The sequence below is a fragment of the Artibeus jamaicensis genome, unplaced genomic scaffold (assembly GCF_021234435.1).
Source record: "Artibeus jamaicensis isolate MK-2021 breed Jamaican fruit bat unplaced genomic scaffold, CSHL_Jam_final contig_2170, whole genome shotgun sequence".
NCBI lineage: Eukaryota > Metazoa > Chordata > Mammalia > Chiroptera > Phyllostomidae > Artibeus > Artibeus jamaicensis.
The window spans coordinates 1,462,464-1,486,274 of NW_026521445.1; the positions used below are offsets into that span (position 1 = coordinate 1,462,464).

At 41.7% G+C, this 23,811-nt stretch overlaps 1 protein-coding gene across 1 annotated transcript in view; it reads left to right on the forward strand.

Moving 5' to 3' along the window:
* The first annotated feature begins 1,313 nt into the window (after window positions 1-1,313).
* The window catches only part of PLA2G4A (phospholipase A2 group IVA), a 147,451-nt gene continuing 124,953 nt past the window's right edge, over window positions 1,314-23,811 (forward strand). The window contains exon 1 of the mRNA XM_037159532.2: window positions 1,314-1,492. The gene's annotated coding sequence lies outside the window, so the exon portion shown is untranslated. The remainder of the gene's footprint in view (window positions 1,493-23,811) is intronic.

Sequence of the window (23,811 nt, forward strand, 5' to 3'; positions counted from 1 at the left end):
CAAACTGATAAGAACATGTGAAGCTGTTTTTCAAGAAGGGCTTTCTTCCCTCAGTCTTAGGATGAATATGTCCTGAATACACATTTTTTCCTTCATCAATTGTACCTGGAGGAAAAGGTAAGAAATAGCAGTGTACTCTCTGCTCCTGTACTTAGCACATATCACCTTTTAAGAAATTCAGGGTCTTCTTTGCAAGGAGAGAGATCTTCATCCCCATTAGACACTACTGACCTGTCCTCAAGGAGAGATTTATAACGGGTTGAATTTATGGAAGAAAATAAAAACAAAGGGGGATTGAGTGTTGAGCTACAGAAAGCAGAAAATCCAGAAGAATTGATGATGAGATCTGCTGAAATTATCTTCTTTGGAAATGTTATAAGAAAGATAGGAGCCCTGGCCCTTGTAGCTCAGCGGATTGAGCATGGGCTTGGGAACCAGAGGATCACAGTTCGATCCCCAGTCAGGGCACATGCCTGGGTTGGGGGCCAGTTCCCGGCGGGGGACCCACAAGAGGCAACCATACATTGATATTCTCTCCCTCTCTCCTTCCCTTTTCCTCTAAAGATAAATAAATAAAATATTAAAAAAAAGAAAGATAGGAAAGTGTGCTAAGCACTTGATTAAAGGTGAAAATATAAGACACTGGTTTTGAAAAAGAGATATACTAATGAATCAATCTTTAAAGACACTGATTCATTCTAGAGGAGTCTGGCTAAATGTAAAGAGGAGCTTCTTTGTTACAGTGGTATCAGGTATTTGAATTTACATTGCAAAACTGAAGTTTCACCTGATTTGGTCCCCCCTTCCAGATCTCAACATAAGTATTACAGTCTCTGATATGCCTTTAATCTTAAATTTACAAACAAAAATAGTTATCAACTCATGTATTTGAAGTTTGGGGAGAAGGTGTTTGAACAAATATGATTCTTAAAGTGGTCTTCTATTGTTCATCTTCAAAATGTACTCATTTTATATTTTGGGCTATACACTTTGCCTTCTTAAGAACGTGAAAATGTTCTAGGTTATTCATCTTTTTAATTTAGTTCTCACTTGTTTGGAAAAAAAGAGGAAGCAGTAACTGCTTAAGGACAAGAAGTACTTCCAGATACACACACATACACACGCACACACACACACACAGAAACACACAGAGAAATAAACACAGAGAAACACACAACAGCCAGCATCCATATAATTTAGGACTTGTTCACCCACATGTTGTTTAAGCACGTGTTCTGACTTCAAACTCTTGGTTCTGTTAATTGGTCACTTACACTAGGACACTAACTTCTTCAGGGACAACGCTTCCTCTCGCTTCCTCTTTCATTCCACCTTAAAACATCTGCGAAGAATAAAGGAAACCAGCCCACGTTTTAGCCCCTCCCACCAGGGATCGGGCTTAATTTCTCAGTGGTCGCCGGATGAAAAAGGATCCTGACAGAAAGCTAGAGGCATAAAGGAGCCCGAAGAAGCTCATGTAACTCTGGGAACTGTAAGCAATATATTTACTCTACCCCCGCTCCGCTCCACTTCTCTCTCCCACCCTCCTCGGCTTTTAGTCTGTGTCTTACTTGGAAGGAGCACAGGACGCAGGGGAATCCTAGTGTGCACGGCTTTGAAAAGTCTGCCCGTCCTCTGCCTTTGCAAATGAAACAGAGCAGGGAATTTACTGTTCTTCTAACAAAGGCCAGTTTTGATTTCCAGGGTCTAAATGCACCGGGGGAGTCGAAAGATACGGTGTTTTCTTCACTTACAGCCGCGAAAGAAAGCCAACCCCACATTCAAAAAGGCAGCGTGGTGGCGCTCCTTAGGGCTCCACGTGAAGCTATCCCAGGGTCCCAGACGCCCACCCTAGAGCGCGTGCGTTTGACAGCCCTAACGCTCGGTAGCCACGGAATGTGTGGACTCACTTGAGTTTTGATTAAAAGATAGTCATTTCGGTTACTTATGCAGAGCATTCCTGGGTATTTAAAGTGCTGCATGGTTAGCTGGAGGAAAAAAAAAGACAGCATTGAAAAGTTAAAACAACTGGTATTCTCTTCGCCTTCTCCCTAAGTTAGTGGGCATGCTGAGTACACCAGAGTCCCAAACTAAATCCTGGAAAACACTTGATCAAATAATAATAAAGTTGACGTTTGAGTGTGAAATACTATTTCAGTAATTTTGTTTTCGAAGAAACAGTAAAAAAAAAGGGCATTGGATTTGAAATAATAGCGGCTTAGCGTATCTATGTCTCCTACACTATATAATCATTTTAGTCTTAAAAATACTGATTTTTCACTTCAGACGGTTCTAGAACAAGAAATGCTCTTCCTATTGGTTGATGATGTTAGCATTTATTCTTCTGAGGCACATGGAGAGTGCTAGGGGCACATCATTTGGATGGGTGTCAATTCTAAGATATTTGCATATTTAACACTTTCAAGGAGAATTAGTGTTTTAGTTTATTTCTGTTTGGTGCATCAGTGTGAAATTGTAGCCCAAGACATATTTGCACAGTACTGGTGAAACCTGTTCCAAGTTTTGCAAACCTGTTCCAGGTTTTTAAATTATATTCCAGAGGTACCTGGACCTTGCCAGTCAAGTTTGATGTTGAGATAAGAAACATTTACTTGCTTCTTTCATCCAGTGGAGGAAGAGTAAAATTTTAAATTAAGCAATGATTGTGAAATGCCTAGAGATGTGTTTAATCTGCATTTGCTCACAACTTTACAAACTTCCTACAGGGGAATCACATTTTATAGGACAAGCAGCTCAGAAATCGATTCAATAGTTTTTTTTTCCCTTCCTGAAACGTAAGTGGAGATTGATTTACCATGTTAAAAAGAAGTCACTTGTGAAGTATTTTGCACTTACGTTTCAGGAGGAACACAAAAATTACTGAATCAATTTCCAAGTACGTGTAGACGTTCCCAACACAGAGGAGACACTTGGGCCTGTTTTTAATTCATTGGCATCACGCTTAATGTCATTGCTTGGAAAGCAGAGTCACGAAACCAGATCATTTGCATATTAAAAATAAGTTCCAGGAATACAAAAGAGGAAGACAGAATTAGCTGTGGTTCCTTTTCCTCTCTTTTTGCCTTTTATTTACCATCAGCTTTTTCCCCCTCCTCTTGCTTACAGACTTTATAGCTTTAGTTATTCTCAACTTTTTAAAAACCGCAGGCCCTTTCACAGGGAGTATGAAGGCTGGCCCTTCCCATTGTAATACACACCTGCTCCCCAACACGCACAAATTTGGAAACAGCTTTAGGAAGTTCATATCCCCCCTCCCCCCCAAAAAAAGCAGTTTATGTCACATGAAAATGCAGTATTTAAAACTTTTGAGTTTTCTGATAGTATCAAATAATTACCAAATCATTTTATTTATAAGTAAGGCACCACGTAACAGTGAATACTGCGGTGGCCATGCTCTTCACCTATTTGTTAGTGTGCTGGAACTCTGAGCAGTTTGATGTAATGGAAAAACTACTTGCCTGGCAACCAAGTGACCTGGATTCTAGTCTTAACCCCAGTAATAACTATCTGTACAATACTAAACTTGCCATTTTCCTGTAACATACATTTTTAATTGCTGAATGCACTAAGTAAAACATAGTAAGAAAACAAGACACAAATTATTTTTAGTTGGATTATGGGATATCTATATTTGCTCTTATATTTCAAAATTCCTATTTTTCAGCATGATTATGTTTTATAGTATTCTTATTTATTACAAAGATAATTCATGCTCAGTGTTTAAATTTCATTAAATACAGAAAATTGCAAAGACGTAAAGGGAAAAAATTACTTATAGCTCCCTAAAGGGATAACTACTTGTAAACTTGTCGTTCATTCATTTATTCAATCAACAAATATTTATTGACTAGCATACATCAACAAAGAGACAGGAATTCCTCTACATTCAGCTCTTATGTGTCTAGACATTTTCCCATACCTGTACCCACATGGAGATGTTATAAAGTTATCATACAGGCTGAAAGGTAAACTGAGGCATATGGAAAACGTTAAGAATTTATTGGAGCAAAATCGATTGGGCTGTGCAAAACCGGAAGTGGTTAGGCGCACATCACCAGTAGGATCTCGAGATATAGAGGAAAAAGTGGAAGCGGAGTAAGAAAATTATTGATTGGCTACAGCTTCAAGCCTACTTGGCTGTTTGTGATTGGCTGTCCTTAGGTTTCAGGTCTGTAACATTGAGGCAGTTGTAGGGTTAGATTTCGGTTTGGTTTTGTAGGCCTCTGCGGCGTTTAAGGCACCTCCGTGTAATGGCCTCCTTGTTTAATTAATTTAATATACCGTTCACGCTGTTTTATAACATGCGTTCACCTCCGTCATGAAATTTTCTGTTAAAGTGTCATTTTTTTTGTATTTGTGCACTATATTGCATTTATTTATTTCCTAAACAAATATTATTGTGTAACATGTTGCTGTGTTTCCCGCTGTGTGAATAATGGCAGTCTGTTCATAAAACAGGAGTATGGTTCTCACCATGATGTAATTTTAGTCTGTGGAAAAGTTGCACTGGCTGAGGATCAGTTGTTGGGTATTTAGACAGATTACAGTTTTCCATGATTATAAATACTGTTTCAGCTAGGACCTCATATATAAGTGTACACATCTTTGCTTACTTCCTTCGGGTAGACTATTACAATTGTATGTCACAGGTTCTAACAGAAGATCCACTACTTATCCATTGTGAGATAAGCCAATAATTGCTTTAGCAGAATGTTCTTTTGTCAGCCATAAAATTATTATTATTGTTGCCATTTTATTCTTGAGAAAGATTGAACCTGTTTACAGGCAGTATAAGAGAGTAGAACTTCCCTAAGCCAGCATTATCTTAGCATAACAAACAACAAATCAAAAAGTTAGATAGTTGTTATATGAAAATGGTATCTCGTCTAAATTTGCATCTCTTTTAGAACCAAGGTTGAACGGTTTTCAAAGTGGCCACTTACGGGTCCGTGTTTATGAATTACCTCTTTCAGTGTGAATCTTAAGTGTTTTTTTTCCTCTGTTTTAATGTCTACTTTGGTAAATATCAATAGATATGACTCACATAATCCAAGGCCCTTTGGGGTCCTCAGTTTTGAAAAGTGTTCAGAGTCTTAACGATAAAGGCTAACTTTTGAAATGGAAATATACATTCTGGGAGCATTGCTTTTCTCAGTTTTAGAGGATTGACCTTATTGTTTCCTGAAACCCCCCTTTTGGAAATGGGCGAAATGCATAGAAAAATGAAAGTAAGTCATTTTCATTCTCATGGACGGTCACATTCTACAAAATTAGGGAAATTGCAGAGAGTTTCGAGAAGAGGACCAAATCCTTGTAGACTGTCCTACACGTCCAAGAACACCCAGACTTGCCTAATGCCAAGAAGGGCCAAGGGTTACGTGATGATTCCTTCCACAGGTTTCTTAAGAAAAATAGTGTCCTTGTTTGTCATGAACGGACTTAGAGAAAATGAGTTTAAATTTTAGTCAACTCTTCCTCTTCTATTTCTTGAGGATTTGGGCATGAACAGCTGGGCAAAGCAAAAAGTTGTTTCTTGGATTTCAAAGAAGATGGTAAATTGAGCAGATAGTGTGCTGGGCTCTTGATATCATCACTTGCCTGAGAAAATAGAGATGCGCCAAATTTTTGCTACTCTTGCTATGTGATTCTGTTTGAAAAAAATATCGGAGGGCCAATGATATCTTCCCTTTGCACAGCATTTTGTGGTTTGTGAAGAGATTGCTTGAGAACTTCATTTCAACAATAACCTTGTAAAGCTAGCAGAGCAGGTAGTCACATTTTGCAGATGTGAAGACATGTTGAAATATCAAATGGCTTATTTAATGTCCCAGTTTTATGATTGCCATTCTGGTGCATTTTGAATGCTTCCATTGATTAGTTGGTTTATATTTGTGGTTTTTGTCTTTGTAATGTTTAGGGCTGTCAAGCTCGTCCTATGTTTGTTAACATCAGAAAAATGATTGGGGAAGATCCAGTACAGGTTTCCATGTTAACTCAATTGTTTTCTTTTAACTGGATTACTGATGGGACTAATAGAGGGAGTTGTGTAAACATGTAAGAATGATTTAAAAAGTGAGATATGAAGAATTTCATATTTCGGTACTATTTAGCATTTAATATAGATACAGGCCACTTTAAAAAAATAAAGTGTACAAAGTTTTACTTAAAAATAAAAAATAGACACATTAGGAGTTATAGAAGAACTACTAATTTGGCTAGAGATTGTACTTCCATTTGGGGATAGAGCATTCTCTTAGAGCCCATAGCTCTTTCTGGATCTTTTTATTAACCCTAGAAGTTAGCATAAAGCATTTGCATAAAAATAGTTACTCCTACTTTGGATTAATCATTAATAGAAAAAAATCATTATTATTTTACCTCTCTAAACAATTCAGCAGCCTGGTAAACCAGATACTTCTTTTCAGGGATAAAAACTTACATGAGGTGTAATATGGTTTATTATACATATGTGTCACTTGATAATAAATATTACATAGTAGGTCAAGCTTGAGTGCGCGATGCAACTGTGCCCCTAGAAGCACTAGGTCAGTGAATGGCTTCTGAATTTCAGCCCGTAGATTGACACACTTCCTCTTTGCCCCATACTTGAATGCCCACAGCTTTAACAAGATAAGCGAGCTGAGTTCAGCACACAGTCAGTGAGTGAGCGGGGAGGGTGGGCCTCTTGTGTTAGAAGATGTTCTTGCTGACTTCATGGGTCTGTATCTCTGGAAGAGACAACGCCTTCCAAGTAGTCCAGGCGCAGATGAATTGTGTCTTCAAGCTCTTATTTTATTTATGGGAATAAAAGGGTAATCTATTTTGTGGGCTTGTACATGCAATGTTTGATGTAATGTTATCAAAATATTGAGAAAAGTAATTTAGAGCAACTATGTAAGAATTTATAGAAAAGTGAGTAGGGGAAAGGTGCATGCAGTTGTGGGGACCTCCTGCGTAGGCTCCTGCACCTGTGATTAAGGTTTTGTGATAGCCACAGTCCCTTGTGATGTCTACCCCAGACCTCAGCAGGTATTGACTTTCTTCCCACTCAACTGCTATAAAGAACAGAAACATGAACTTAAAGTTATGGCGGTCATGAACTTAGATCTCAATGAGATAACCCAGAGTCATTTCCATAGTTCAAGACAGTCTCATAAGTCACTACTTTCAATGCGCAATGGTAACCCGCAGCAGTGTTATTGTATTCCTGATTCTCAGAAGAAGAGGCTACGGATGTGTACTTTAGGAAGATTCTCCTAGCAAGAAATTCTAAATGAAACAGATTTTGTGGTTAATGAAGAACTTAATTACAAAATATTAAGGAGGGTTACTTCTAATCTACTACTAGGCACTTACGTTTGGAGGTGTCAGCAACCAAGAATTTATATTTAAAATACATCAAAGTTCACAATGCTTACGTGCTTTTTCTTTTATCTTTATCACCAGTAATGCCTCTTTTGTCAATGGAAGGCATACACAAGAATTAATTTTGTGAGATTAATTTAGCATTTGCAGAAATTCTTAGTATCTGTTTATATTTTTGTGTTGACACATTGACTTGGTTGATGAGTATCTTATGAGCCATTGTCACAATGAAAAGAACACTCCTATAAGAATGACAGTTTTCTGTGCGAAAAATAATTTCTACATACTATTTTATTAATATGTGTAATATAGCTAGAAAAATAGTAGAAAATGTATTTTTTTAGAGAGATTCCATTCATTTAATTTTAGAGGGGGTGGGGAAGAGAGGGAGAGAAAGATTGTTCAGTTGCCTTTAACATGCTCCCAACTAGGGACCTGGCTCCCAACCCAGGCATATGCCCTGACCAGGAATCGAACCAGTGACCTTTTGGTTCTAGGACTGGCACTCAGTCCACTGAACCACGCCAGCCAGGGCAAGAAAAGTGTACCTTTTTAATGCTTAGAAAAAGAACAGATGCTATAGGAAGAAATTAGATAGACTGTTCTCTTTTTTTAACTTAAGAATTTCACCTATTTGGTCAAAAATATGCAGTTGCTGATATCAACCAAGAATCATTGCTCACTGGGCTTTGTGCATTTATTCCTTCAGCAATTCAGTAAGTTTTAATTAATACTGGCTATACGCTAGGCATTGTGCTACATTTAGGGCAAGCCTCTTGGCAGAGAGAGACAGTTATAGAGCAAACAACAAACAGATAATGAAGGAAGCATGTGAACTGTAATAGTAGACAATAGCCTGGGAAGGTGAAGGATGGAAAGGTTTTGCTGACAAGTAGAACTTAAGCCACAGTGTGAGGGATGAGAAGCCATGGTGAGAGGTGATGGAGTGAGAACAGTGTGGTGTGGCCCCAGGTGGGGGCTCCAGGTCCAGGACAACGTTTGTAAATGAGCCCGCAAAGGAACAACCAAGGAATCGGATGGAAAACTGGGGAAGGGAGCAGAGGGTGGAAGGTGGTTCCAGAGACCCAGAGGGCAGGAAGATGAGGCTACATTTGAACCCTTGGTGGTCATTAGAGGTCTTGATTAAGGGCAGTTTCAGCGGACAGAAGAGAGTGAGAAGGGAGTGTGACTGAGATGCCAAGCAGGTGCGGGCAAATGGCCCTTTGAGGAATCCTTTGGGGAAACACAGCATAAAAATGGAGATGCGAGGGCAAAGGGACAGGCACTAGACGGGGACCAACAACAGCTTTGCTGGTCCGTTTATGTATCAGTAACCACAGTTTGCTGATTGAGAAAAGACAGGCACGGAGAGAGGGATTTTGCACCTGGAGAGGCGTGGGGCCTGGTCTCTAACAGGAACTCTGCCTGCTTTGTGTACATGTTGTAGAGGATTTAGTTTGCAGATCTGGTGGTGGGAGCTGAGCAACTTCCCTCTGGCGCCTTCTATTTTCTCAGTGCAGGGAGATGAGCTCATCAGCTCAAAGTGGGGTGGAGGTGGGAGTGGGGGTGGGGTGAGAGACTTGAGGGGAAGAAGAAAGTCGTTTTCTAAAGTGGGAATGCAAGGTCGCCAGAGACACTTGGGAAGATGCTGTATAGTGTTAAGAGCCCCTTGGAGTTTTGAGAATGTGAACCTAGAAACGCAACCAGTCTGCCAGATTATGTGGTTTTTCTCCAGCTGTGTTAACAGTGAGAGGAGCAAACCCAGAGAAGCTAGAACCACCAAGCTCTTCTAGAGCCGGAGTTTTCACAGAAGGAAAGAAAGAAAATCTGGAAATCGTTCAAATGAACGATCAGTACACTAAGCAAAACCGCAAAACGGAAACAAAACATAAATTCATAAAACAAAAATGCACAGGCATCACGATCATGTAGAATGCATACATATCCCTTTGTCTCAGGTGATTATTTACTAGGAGTTCCAGTGTGTGGTAGGCAGAAATTGAATCTTTGTTTTGGAGGTTGTTAGGCCCAATTGCACTCCACTGCTCAGGGAATCTCCATGCCTTTACCTGTTCCGGGAGTCACATGCTGGGTCCTTTTTCTGCAAGTCCCAGCCTCTGGATTTGTTATTGTCGTCTTCAGTTCTGATTGTTTAAAAGCTGCCTCACCTCCCTGTATTGGATGCCCGGCAAAGTTCCTGTGTCTGGTTTGCGTCACGTGGCTCAGCTTTTTTTAGAGTTTGCCTACGTCTCCAGGTTCCTTGAGAGCCTGTTAGTGCTCCCTCCAGAGAATGCTCCGTACAGTTGGAAGAGACAGCTAGCTCTACAGCATGAAGATGACTAAACGTTTAATTTTAATAATCGACCATCAACAAAGAGGGTCTTTACCCCCCTGCTGCTAGGATGTTCCTTCTTCAACCTGACATAAATCCTTCCTTTTGCAACTAAAACTCATATCCTTTTTTAATCCTTAGAGCTTTAGAGGACAGCTTGTATTAAAAACAAAATTCAACTGAATAACTTTGAAGCTCTAATTGGCTTTATTCAATAGTTTATGGGTTGGGCAGGTTCCCATTGAACAAGTAGAAAGGAACTCCTAGGAGCTATAAAAAATGGGAGGCTTTTATAGGCAGAAGGAGTGGGAACAGGAAATTGATAATAATAAGTGGGTTGTTTCAGCCAAGGTTGCTTTCCTTAGGGTGAAAGGGTGAGGGTCTGTTATGCAGATTACCTCACTAATGCTGATCAAGTAATTCCACATTGGGAATTGGGTCACTGGTTAAGGGTCACATCCCCGGGAGACATTGAATCTGGAGTGAAGTCTTGGTTTGCTGATATACAGCTTAGCACAAGTGACTCCATTTTGGACCTGTTGTTTCTTTTTAAACCCTGGTTACCATAGTTAAAATTAGATGTGTCAAGAACTAAAATAATATTATTGAAACATGGACTCTGTATTTCCTCAGTTTAAAAAAACCCTCATGTTTTCTTTTTAAAGAATTCATTAGCCATTTTTCACAAATACTCTTAACATTCAAATACTTTAGTTTTTCACTAATGACGGACAAGCGCTTCCATGAATGGAAGCGGTGAGCTCGTGTGGGTTAAGCTGGGCAGCGTGGTGAGCAGGGGAAACTCGTGGTCAGATGCACCGCAGTTGTGCCTGAGTTGCTCCCCTGAGGCACTGCCTGGCTCTCTGAAGGTTCTTTGCCCTCCTTTCCTCCTGTCTCAGCGAGACATGTGAATTGCAAACTCATTCTGCGCTTGATTCCCGACTCTCCCCATATTTGTCAGGCTATGATTTAGGCACAGTTTCCGAGCTGCCTCCAGTCCAAAAGGAAGGAGACATCTGCAAAATGCAGGGGAGAGTACAACACTGTTTTTCTTAATTCCACAGTTTCACAAAAGCCACTGAGGGATTATATCTCAACAGCAGAAGCTCAACCAAAAGCATTCTTAAAATTTTACTCATGTCCTTGACACTGTTTTCTAGCTTGCTGATCGATGGTTGAGAAAATGCAAATTTCATATTTTGGAGAAACGACAGTGTTTCTATTTCATTTCAACCTGTGTTCATCCTACGCAACACCTAAATATTCAGGTTTTGCTTACATGTTTATTTATATTGCTAGCTGAAGTTGATAGTATCCACATAACTTAGTTTACTATTATTTTACCCTTCATTGTACTGTAAGTTCTCCTGTCTCCAATATTCTTACACCAGACTTTAGAACTGTACAGGTGAGCTCTGTAGAAGGAGAGAGAGAAAACATGATGCAAATCTCTAGCAGGTGGGTCCAGCCGGCAGCCTGGGGGCGGGGCTGTGAATGCCACCCAACACAATTGTAAATTTACTTAAAACATTATGAGATTTTTTGGTGTGATGATGTGTTACAATGTGTTTAATATATGGCCCAAGACAGCTCTTCTTCTTCCAGTGTGGCCCAGAGATGTCAAAGGGTTGGGCACCCCTGTGCCTAAAGCACGCATGCGTTATCATTTAAGGGGTCTTCTGGGCTGCACCGACTCCGCGTGTTTGGACACAGTTGGTTTCCTTGGTAACCCAGTGTTTTATTTCATAAATTTTATAATGTCATGCTGTATCCAGAGGTCCTGGGGCTTCAACCAAACTGCCAAAGTGGTCCATGCTGTAAAAAAGATGAACTCTTAAGGCTACCTCTCTCAGATGCGTACTTTATATGTACAAGGCTCTCGACATGCCAAAAAAAACTGGGTTTCCTGTTCATTTCCGAAGTGAATTATCATTCCCAGTATCTAGAAGCATATTTCAACACTTCTTACAACCTGACAAATGAATGGTGAACTTGACCGCCTGTTGCATAGTTCCCACTCCCGGACTGCAGAACACTCCGCCACTTCTCACAGTAACTCACACCTGAAATGGGCAGACACACGGCCTGACCGATCTTCCACCACTCCTGCTGTGTTTTTCTGTCCATTTTTTTCCACTTCGAGATCAGAGTCAACATTCCTGAGTTAACTACAAGACCCGCCTCGCGATCGTGAAACATGAAAGCCAGGATGACGGCCTTCCTGGGATTTTTCCTGGCATTGTTTACTTTAGGGGGAAAAATGGCTTTCCCTGCTGTGGCAATCAGGAGTTCGTCATGAAAAAAGGCAGCAATTACAGAGGGAGTGGAAGTCTCAACAAAACACAAATGCTCCCTGGGGGGGGGCGGGGAATATTTGCCAACTGTCTGGTCTGGAGAGAGGGAGCTGTAGAAATAAAACGCGCTTTGCAAAGCACACTCCTTTCCCTAGCCTTTTGTGTGACATTGTCAGATTTAAAAAATGGTAACACCAAATGCATCGCTGTTCTCAGTTTCTTTGACGTAGACTGTAGAATGGTATCTTACAATCTCTGAAAATGAAAGGAAGATAGTTAACAAGTCTCCCTGGTGGCTCGTGTGGGAAGAGGAATTTTGTGAATAATCCACCTCGTGTTTGTAAGTAAGCATCTTATAACTATTATTCAAACCTAGAAAAGCATAGAAGAGGAAAATGATTCCTTTTAAATTTTATTTGATGCATCAGAGAGAGAAATTCAGTTATTCGCTTCCCTAAAAGTCATATCTTGAGCCTAACAACAAACCGTAACTTGGCAACTTTAAATTTGGGTCAAATTAAAATTTACTTATATGTTCTTTTTTATTTTGGCCATGTTTCCTTTTGAGCTGCAGGGGAGAGAAAAGGGTGTGCTGGGAATATAAAGAAGGTTCCTAGCTGAGAGCAAAGACATGTGTTCAGCCAACCCCCGATACTTCCAGTACCCACCTGCCCCAGACATAGTATTAGAATATTATTGACTATATTCACTACACTGTACTTTACAACCCTGTGACTATTCTGTAGCCACCAACGCATCCTTCTTAATCCCCGTACCTTTCGCACCCAGTCCCCCTCGGTCAACCACCCCTGTGTTCTCTGTATCTGTGAGTCTGTTTCTGATTTGTGTATCTGGTCCTTTGGAGTCCAGCCTCTGTAAAGACATGTGTGTCTAACCACTATGCTGTACATCTGTATCGAACATAGAACATATGTGAATGAAAACTGTAGTTGGGGAAAAGAAAAGAGAGATGCGTTCAGCTATTTCCCTAACTGGGGTGAGCTTAGATAAATTTGTTTACATCTTTAGCCTCAACTTACGCGTGTGTACGTTAAAGTGCTGCCTGAGTGGCGATTGGGAATATTGTCTTCTAGTTCCAAAATTGTGTGACCTAAAGTAGAACCCCGATGGCTGCTTGTGTTTGGCCACCCAGAGGCAAAAGTAACAACAGCAAACCAGATAGATGGCCAAGGAAAGAAAATTGGGGAACTGGCCCCCGGTGAGGAGATGCTCTTGCTTTGTTCATAGGACTGTTGTGAGACTGTACCAGCCGGTTTCCTTAATATATGTTCACAGGGACGAGCGCTCGGCAATTGAGAGGTGGTAAAAGGAACTGTTACGGATCGTGTTCCATTTCTACAGAAGGCGTGTGTACTTTTTCAATAAGCAGACAAAGGAGGCTGGCCCAGTTAAACGTGCTGCGCTCTCTCCTTTTTTCACTTCCACGAGCCAAGTTTAGGAGCGTGCCATGTCACCTCCGGGCCACTCTGGCTGGTTGTGTTCCTCCCTCCTTTAGCACGACTTTTCTCTATTCACAATTGTATGCTTCGTGTAACTGCTCTGTTTGTGTTATTGGCGTGTCATACACTGAACTGTGCCCTCGTCCCGCCCCCAATTCATGCAGTGAAGCCCTTTCTCCTCCACCCATCACTCCATTTGGCCTTTAATAGAGCTGGCAGAGTTAGGGCCCTTGCGATGGACCCTAAACCCATCTGGCTGGTGCCCTCACAGAGGACATTTGGATCCCCCAGGAGACAGCAGTGATGTGTGGGCAGAGAGGAAAGGCCACGTGAGGACACAGGGAGAAGGTAGCCGATGAAAGAGGCCTCTGGAGAAACCACATCTGCTGACACTGACCCTTCCGGCCCCTAGAACTGCGAGAACGGAAGTTTCTGTTGTTGAAGCCACCTCGCCTGTGGTGTTTCGTTACACGCCAGCCCTAGCAAACTCATACAGAGTAGCACTTCCATTGTGCTGGCTCTCTGCCAAGACTCGCAACACTACTGTTTATCATATAACGTCTCACAGTCCCTCCTGTCCTTTAGGGTAGAGCGGCAGAAGGGGGTAGAAAGAAAGGGTTTGGTACGAGGCAGAGGGTCAGGATTCCCCGGGCCAGCTTGGGCCCTGTGAACACAGATGACCCCGGGAAAGTGCTGGCCTAGCCTTTCTGAGAGATGCTGTTCTCAAGCCGAGAGTGGGTCGGGGCGCCGGCTGTCTTACTCTGAGTTGTCACTTGACAAATCCTTTAACCTTTCCAAAGGTTAGTTTATAATGTTTACAATAACAAGCCCTGCTTTGTTATGCAGGGGAAATGAGATGGTGGATATGAATCCCTTCACACAGTACCCGGCACCTGGGAAATGTGGAATATGTGTGAACTTTTAAAATTAAGTAAGCAAGTTAGCAATTGCTAGGGGGTCTTCCAGTTTGTCATCCTAGGTTTCATAAATGGGCTCTACCTCTCCTTGATTATTTCCCAACACAAGGCCTCCTCTACGGTCTGGCTATTTCCACCCCCCAGAACTCCGTACAAATTCCCAAGTTTGTTCATTCATCCTTCAGTCATTGGGTGACGGCTTCAGGGCCAAACCGGAAGACGGGGAAAGAGGCAGAACTGCCCTCCTATTGCTCACAGCTAGGGAGACACGTACTCCTTATGACGGTATCACATACATACCATTGTGGTTAGGGATCTCAGGGAGAAGTACAAGGGTCTGGACTTAGCAGATAGTTTAAAAGACGGCTAACTTTAGAGAGTGAGCGTATTGCACAGACCCCTGCCGGGCAGGCAGACTATCCTGCAGCGAGGGTGCGTGTTGGGGGGAAGGGGTGGCGCCAGTAAGAACCCGAGGTGGGATGGAGCCTCCCCAGTGTGGCCACAGCTTCCTGTTCAGTGACTTTCCTGGAGCACATCTGCCCATTTCCCCTTTCTGCACATCTACGCCCATTCACAGTTTCAAACAGCAGCATAGTTATTCACCTCTTCTACCAGGGCCTCTTCCATTCTAAACCCCCTCAGTCTTTGCATTCTCCAAAACCGGTAGATAATCCAAACATACTTGTCTGTGTAAATAATGAATGCTCAATAATAATACAAATTTCGGAGAGGAAGAAGCACCGTCAGGGACTGGGGAATCAGAACGGAGCAGAAAAGTCAGTTCCCTGGGAATGGCGTGGACAACAGCCACAGGCACCGGGTGTCCATGGGACACGGGCAGACCTAATTAATTCAAGGTGCCTCTGCACCCGGTGGTGTGTGCTTTGCCAGTGCCTGGGGAGCAGGGAAGCTCTCCGAGCAGGTTTTCTGTACGCCCCTGAGAGCGTGGCTTGAGAGACATTTCTAATATAAAGCAGTGTATTTACTTGTCTTAATTCCTTTTGTTTATTTTTTTGTGCCTGTTGGAGATATCAAACCCTTTGCTTGGGCCAGATATTTTTTAAATGCCAGCAAAATAATTTAAGAATTTAAAATTTTAGTAATGCCATCGTTGCTATATATCTCTAAGAAAAGAGGTTGATGGAAACCATAGTGTATGGCCTTTTTCACTGCAGAACCACTATAGCTGCCAAATGGAGAAAGCTTTGAAAATAGCAGTATTTCTCACTCTCTATTGAAACACATTGTCAGAGATGAAAACTTTCATCTTTATAAAAGATGCTCAACAGATTTGCCTGCTTGAGTTTGTTAGAACTCTCCAAAGAGCCACATAAGTCTTAGGAAATTGAAGCCGTTTGAGGACAAGCACCAGTTTCATCCACAACAATATTAACAGATGATAAATTTTGTATATGTATGAACCACTAGGCTTGATGATCGACATACATTTTCTCATTTCGTCCTCCCACTGCCTCTGTGAGGTGTGGGTCATTTCCCCATTTTCCAGAGAAGGCAGCTGAGGGGCAGGATCACCCAGTCAGAGCAAGGGGGAGGCAGGCTTGGACTTCCTTGGGTCTGGCACCAGAGAGAAGCCCGCCATGACTTCAGGGCCAAGCCTCTCACTACCTCTGTTTCTCTGCTGCATGGTCAAAGGGTGGTCAGGGGCAGAGGTCCCTCTCTGTTCCCATCCTTCTTCCCTCCCCAAACCACAGCCTGATAACAGCCCCTTCTCTTGTCATTGTCACTCTGCTTGGGGAAAGAGAATTGACAGAACCCACTAGTCTGTGTTTCTGATTCTGGTTCACGTTTGCAGAGAAGTCTGTCTTCCACTAACCACATGACCAAAGGGGCTTTGGACAGACCACACACTGTTAGGCATTCACTGAGAGCCAACAGTTGCATTGCACAGACAAGTGTGTGTTGAAAACATATCCCAAATTCCCTTTCATTAGTATTCAGGAAGTTTCTAATTACAGAGCAGTCCAAAAAAAAAAAAAAGTAAAGAAAGAGAGAAAAAATAAAGAAAGCATGAACTTTATAGCTCTTGCTTCAGAATTAAAAGACTATCAACTTGCCAAGAATAGTTATTCAACTGGTTTTAAAAAACCCCAAAGTGCTATATTACAGAGCATTCATGAGAATGGTTGTGCAACCTCATTGCAATAAGGCTTCCAGGACTGAGCTAATTATGGGGGAAAACCATTTTCTTGGTTTACTGTGGCTAGTTTAACAGAAAGGCCTTAATTTCACAGAAACCCAAAATATCGACTGCTACTATGAACAGATGAGGCGGAAACAAGGACAAATGAGCGCCCATTCCTAACTAGAATTGGAAATGCCAACACGGGCTGGCAAAGATGGCGAATGATTATCCTGAAAAAAGGGAACCTTATCCAATATGACTGCCTGATCACTTCTTTCACATAACTTCAGAATGAAAATGGTATACGTGTGAATATGTCCGTATTATTTTTTATTTGCCATTACAGTTGGCATTCAATATTATTTTGTATTAATATTAGGTGGACGGCATAGTGGCTAGACATCTATCTAAACCATGATCCCCATGAGGATTCTAGAACCTGCTTGGCACCATGCATAGTTTTACCATACCAGTGACTGTATGTCTCATGTTGGACTTTACATCCTCGTGACTGTTTTGTAACTATCGAACTTTCATGGTAACTCTTTAGTTTGAAATAATGTAAGATAAGAAATTACAAAAATATTACAGAGAATTTCCATATAGCTTTTACCCACATTTCCCAACTGTAATAACTGTCATACATGATAAAAACCAGGAAACTGTCACTGGTATAAAGCCACTCACTAAACTACAGTCTTTATTTGGATTTTATTAGTCCTTTGTACGTATTAGAGTCTATCCAGTCTGACAGTCTCTGCCGTGTGATTGCAGAGTTAAGTCTGTTCTCATTTTATGTTACTGTAGTTGCAGTCGGATTTCCACCTGCCATTTTGCCTTTAGGTTCCTCTCTGTCTCATTTCTTTTTTGCTCCTCTCTTCCTTGTTTTAAATAGGTGTTTTCCAGTGGACTATTCCAGTTACTTTGTTGCACTTTTAACTATAGTTTTAAATGATTTTCTTAGTGGTTGCTCTAGGAATTATTTCTATAGGCACCTTAATTGACTATAATCTAATGTATATCAATAACTTAATTCCAGTACAATATAGAAACTTTGCTATATTATAGATCCAATCTATCTCCATGCATTTGTACTATTGTCAGAGTCTATATATCTTATAAGGCGAGTAATATGGTATTTTAATTTATTGATTTACACAGTTTATGTCTTTTAAAGAAGCTTGGAGAAGAAAAGAGAAAAACTACATAGAATATTTTGACCTACACATTTACTGTTGTTTTTTATTTTAACTCACCCGAGGACATTTTTTTCATTGCTTTAGAGAGAGGAAGTGAGAGAGAAAGAAAGGGGGAAAGGGGGAGAGAGAGAGAGACAGAGAAAGGGAAACATCAATGTGAGAGAAACATTTACAGGTTGCCTTCTTGTACGTCCTGACCACCAATGGAACCTGCAGCCTGAGTATGTGCCCTGACTGGGAATTGAACCTGAGACCCTTTGGTTATGGGATGATACTCCAGCCACCTGAGGCACACCAGCCAAGGTCATATTTGCTGTTTTCAATACTGTTTATTTCTTCCTGTGGATTCAAATACTGCCTGGTGTTATTTTCTTACTCCATAACAGTTTTATTGTTTCCTCATTCTTTGTACTATTATTTTTATATGTGATACATCTTTAAGTAAGCCCAACAATGCAGTTTTATTATTATTTTTTGCAGTTGATTTTTAAAACAGTTAAGAGAAGAAATGAGAAGAAATATTTATACCAACTTCTAAATTGTTTATATACTTCCTTTTTTATCCTATTTCTTTGTGTGGATTTGACTTAACATCTGGTGTAACTTTTTTTCAGCCTGAACCTTCTTATAATGCTTGTCCCATAGCAAAAAATCATGTTAGTTTTGACTATTGGGGGAATGTCTTCATTTTCCCCTATTTTTTAAAAGTTAATATTTTTAGATGTAGTATTCTTGGTTGATAGCTCTGTTCCTTCAGCACTTTGACTACAACATCCCATGGTCTGGATCTTTTTAATGCTGCTGAGGTCCTCACTAAATTCCTTGAGCATCCTCGTAACCAGTGTTTTGAACTCTGCATCCGATAGATTGCTTATGTCCATTTTGTTTAGTTATTTTTCTGGAGTTTTGATCTGTTCTTTCATATGGGCAATATTTCTTTCTCTCCTCATTTTGGCAGCCTCCTTGTGTTTGTTTCTATGTATCATGTAGAGCTGCTATGACTGTCTTGATACCATGGTCTAATATAGTAGGTGTCCTGTAGGGTCCAGTAGCACAGTCACATATATCACCCAAGCTGGGTACTCAAGGTGCGCCCTCTGTGTGGGCTGAGTACCCTCCTCTAGTAGTTGAGCTTTGATTGCTGTTGGCAGATCAATGGGAGGGATTTATATAGGCCAGTCAGTGGCAAGGAGTGGCTGTGACCACTGACCACCAACCTACTCCCTCCGTGAGGATCAGCTGTGCAGGGGCAGGGGGCTAGTGCTCCAATGTGGTCTGTAGTTGTCCACTGGTTGTGCAGACTCTGTGTTTTCCTAGGGTTTGCAGGATAATGTCAGCCCCCTGCTGTGTTCTGTCCCAAGCCACCCTGCATGATCTGCAAAGAATTCTGCACATGGCTGCTTTTTGTGCTGGGCTTGGAGGTTCCCAGGTGAAGTCAAACTATGAACCTAGGCTGGCTGCTGCTGCTGCTGGTCCTGGGGCCACTTAGCAAGAGGCACAGGGGCTGAAGGATCACAGAAGGCCAGCTGTTGCTTGCTTGCGAGAATTTAGGAAGTTAGGAAGCATGAGCCAAAACCACCCATTCATATGGGAAAACCACTGTTAACAGCTTGGGTGGGCCCTTAAGTTGGGTGGGGCAGAGCCTCAGGGAATTTCAAGTGCAGGGCAAACAGTGTTAGCCAGGTGATAGAGACTCAAATATGGCACCCACAGCTCTGTGGCTCTGTGGGGAAGGTTCAGAAAAGGGACAATGGCCTCTGCCCACCTTTATGTCTGGGAGAGAGCTGTCCTCCAACTCTCACCCGGACGCCAGACACTTCAGCTTCTCCCAGTATGCCAGTGGTGCCTTTCAAGTTGCTACCCCAGTGCTGTTGCTCAGAAGGAATGAATCTGAGTAAGTTTGTGTGTGGGTTCTTTAAGAGCAACTGCTTGGGACTCCAGGAGTTTCTTCTACCAACTCAATTGCTGCTGGTTTTTGTAGCCAGAAGTTGTGGGGACTTATCTTCCTGGCACTGGAACCCTATCTAACCCTAGATGTCTCTATCTCTTCATTGCTATTCTCTATTTGATTATCATGTCATACTTTTCTTTAATTTAATTTTTAAGCATTGTTTTCTTCAGTTTTGTGAACATATATATAACCGTTGCTTTGAGATATTTGCTACATTTATAATCTGGAGTTCTTCAGGGATCCCACCCCTCACTGCCCTGTACCTAGCTCAGATTTTACTATTTTTGTTGTTGTTGTTATTATTTTTGCTGCTGAAAATTGAAAAGTTTAGATTATATATTGTAGCATCTCTGGATTCTTATCCTTCCCTTGGGGGCATGGGTTATGGTTGCTTTTTGTGTATTTGTTTGAATGACTTTCCTCACTGCATTCTATGGAGTCTGTCCCTCTAGTGTGCCAGCTCAGTTTTTATTTTTCATCATGTTTTTATTTTTAAGCCTGGTTCATGAGTTGTCCCTGGCTCAGCATCATTTACCTGTCAGCCAGTGCTCAGCCAGAGGTTTGCTTTAACACTTGAGAAAGTAAATCTTCAACCTTTGCTGATTCATCTGCTTATAGCCTGGGGAATGCTTTCAAAGTACATGGAATTTACTAGTCATCCCTGGTCTTCACTTTCTGAATGCACAAAGCCACATCTTGGTAAGGTCCAATGAGCTTTCTTCTTGTTATGTGCAGTCTTGCATATACAGTGTCGTCCAGACCACCAGGAGTAAGTGGGGCTCAGCAAGGCTGTCTCCTCCAGATCGCCCTGTGAAATATCTGGCTCATTTACCTTTTTATTTGCTTGCCCCAACCAGCACAGATCCCGTGCTAACATTAAACTTTACTCATTGTTTGCTACTGTGTCTCTATTGTACTTGACAACGTCCTTGGACATAGAACTTTCCATGCTTTCTGGCAAATACATTTATCCCCCACCTCTACCCCTTGCCTCCTCAGGGCTGCCCTGCCTTGCAGATAGAGTTTCTATCCTGCGGAATAGAGCTGGTGGTAATGGCAAGAGCAGCTTCTTGCTAAAATGTCACAGTCTCCCGCTGTTATTAAAATGTAGTCATTTTTTAAAAAAATGCTTTTCATGTTTTGCATGTCTTTTGGTAGGTTTCTGGAGTTGTTGTTTGTGATACCTCTGATCACTTTTTTCTGTGCTCTTTGCAGAGACAACTTCCCAATTTCTCACTCCGCCATTTCAGATGTTGGGCCACCTACTTATTGAACTTTAAAGTGGACATGTTGATCAAGATCCTACACTTAAGATCTAAGATATCAAATACTAACATGGGTTGTGATACAGTCTACTCCTTCAAGTTTTGAAAAAAGCAGGTGGTTGAAAATATTATTTAACTCTAAAACCCTACACCTACTTTACAAGTATGAAAGGATTGGCATGGCAGGGATGTGGGGAGAACTTCAGAAGAGCTGTTGTTGTTTGCTCATTTGTTTGGGAGGATTACACTTTCTAACGCTCAACCAAGAGAGGGGTCCTTAAGGATGCTACTCAGAAAGTTTATCAGAGTCTCCTTTAATACGTGTCTCTTGCTGTAAGCTGGTGTCTAGTCATGCTTGAGAAATACATAGGGACGCAGGGAGCAGAAGAGTGTGTTTCGTTTGGCCAGTAAATTCATTCTTAGGGCTTGTTGGGAGATAGGATGCACTTATGAATGTTCTCCATGGACTAAAGAGAGTCCTTTAGTCTTAAATTCTATACAAGAAGTTTGCTTAGTAGAGTAAAAGAACCTCAGAAAGACCTGTTGAAGTAGACTGCAGGGGGCATTGGGGCTATGGAAGAAAGCACAAGACCCCAGCTAGAAGAGAGGTGTATTGGTTGGTACGTGTCTGAATATGGGGAAGGGCCCTGGGTAGCGTGGCTCAGTGGATTGAGTGCCAGCCTGCAAACCAAAGGGTCATTGGTTCAATTCCCAGTCAGGGCACATGTCTGGGTTGCAGGCCAGGTCTCCAGTATGGGGTGCGTGAGAGGCAACCACATGCTGACGTTTCTCTCCCTCTCTTTCTTCTTCCCTTCCCCTCTGCCTAACAATAAATAAAGTCTTAAAAAAAAGAGGACAGGAAAGAGATCTCAGAAAAATCCACAAAAGCACCCACGAGCGGAAAGCATCAGCTTGAACATGCACCAGGCTCAGAGCTCACGAAGCTGGTTTACAATAGTACGGTGAAGTAATAACTTTTTGCCCTTCAGCATTTTCCAACCACGAGGGGTTAAAAATCAGAGCCATTAATCTTGGGAGGTCGATGGAGAGAGAGGAGAAGTCAGCGACCTCACCTTTCATGCATGCTCTAGCTTGGAGAGGGGGGGAGAAGCCTCAACTGCAAATCGAACTTAATTCTGGATGAATACATAGACACAACGCTTTAATTTCTGAATTCATTATATATACATGTGTGCGTGTAATATAATTGTTAAACAGGAAAATTCTGAGGTTGACTAAGGTTTCAGCAAGGTATGAAAAGTGCCTGCCCTGAATGGATTTAAAGAACAAAAGAGAGTATCTACGATTCAGTGTCATGAGTAATGTTTGTTTAATATCTGTTTACCATGTAGTTTCTGGTAGACCTGGACAGTTAGTCATCTGAAGCATACTTCCTGTGTTTGGCTTTGACATTGGGGGAGCATCTCTCCAGGTCCTGCTGCGAGATACAGCAGTGATGCTGGTGATTGACGGGTGAACACAGTGGTTAAGACAAAGTTGCTGACATTTTGAGTACTGAATGTCACCCTTCTGGAATTTCACTGTTCTGGTTTTTACACTTTTAATGAGAGATTGGTATTTAACATTCTTTGATATTAAGAACATTTAAGGCTCTGGCTGGTGTGGCTCAGTTGGTTGGAACATTGTCCTGTAAACTGAAAGACCGTGGGTGCGATTCTTGGTCAGGGCACATGCCTGTGTTGTATGTAGATTCAGTCCCCGGTCAGGGTAAGTATGAGAGGCAACCAATTGATGTTTCTTTCTCACATCGATGTTTCTTTACTTCTCCCTTTCTTTCTTTCCTGCTCTCTAAAATCAATGATCATGTCCTCAGGTGACCATAAAAAAAAAAAAGAATAGTTAGGAATGAATAAGGTAGACCTCAAAATAGAATGCCAGTACTATTCTGTGAATTTCCTTCATACATACACCTGGCATTGACTAATATTTATCCATCCAGCCATCTATCCAACAGATGTTTATGCTGGAACTACTATATTTCAGGTATTATGCTAGGCCCTAGGGATAACTCTATGAACAAGATAAATATAGCCCTGACTTTATGGATCTTTAGTTCTCTCAGGAAAGGCAGACAATGTGTAAGTGGAATGAAAGGCTTGAAGGAGAACTACCTGGTGCAGATGGGACCAGTAACAGGCAGACCATGCCTACTCTGAAGGTCACGGGAAGCTCCTCTGAGCAAGTGGCATTTTCGTTGAGTCCTGGAGCATGGATGAGTTGCATTTAGGTGGACAGCAGTTGCCTACAAGACCCTGCAGGATCTGCCCCCCACCTCTACTTCCAACATCATCAGAAGCCACTTTTGATGAACATTCACTAGACACTCCTCCTCTCTCAATTCCTCAAAAGGCCTGCCCAGAACATTGCATTCTAAACCCACCCCTTCCCCACCCTCTATGGCCAGTTCCCAGAGCTCAGGCCTCAGGTTGTTCTCTAGTTCTGCTTTTTGCTTGTTTCCACCACTCGATACCCATTTATGTCTACTATTTTCATTCATTTCTTGGAGTACTTGTTTTCTGACTGTCTTCTAGAAATGTCAGTTCCAAGGGGAAAGGAAATATATTTAACTCCTTCAGGGTTGCCTCTCCAGACCCTGGAATGCTTGATGCAACAGAAGTTGTGTCTTAAATATTTGTTGAGTAAATGAATGGAGGGAAGAGGTTGATTATAGCCCTGAGTGCAGGAGAGTAGGACACATTTGAAGAAAGGACAGAAAAAACGGTATGGCTGTCACATAGAAAGAAAAGAGGAGGGTTTGGGGATAAAGAGGGGAAGTAGATAGAAATCCAATCTTCAAATCGTTTAGACCACCAACTTCACACCTCTATTAGTCGGTCATGAAG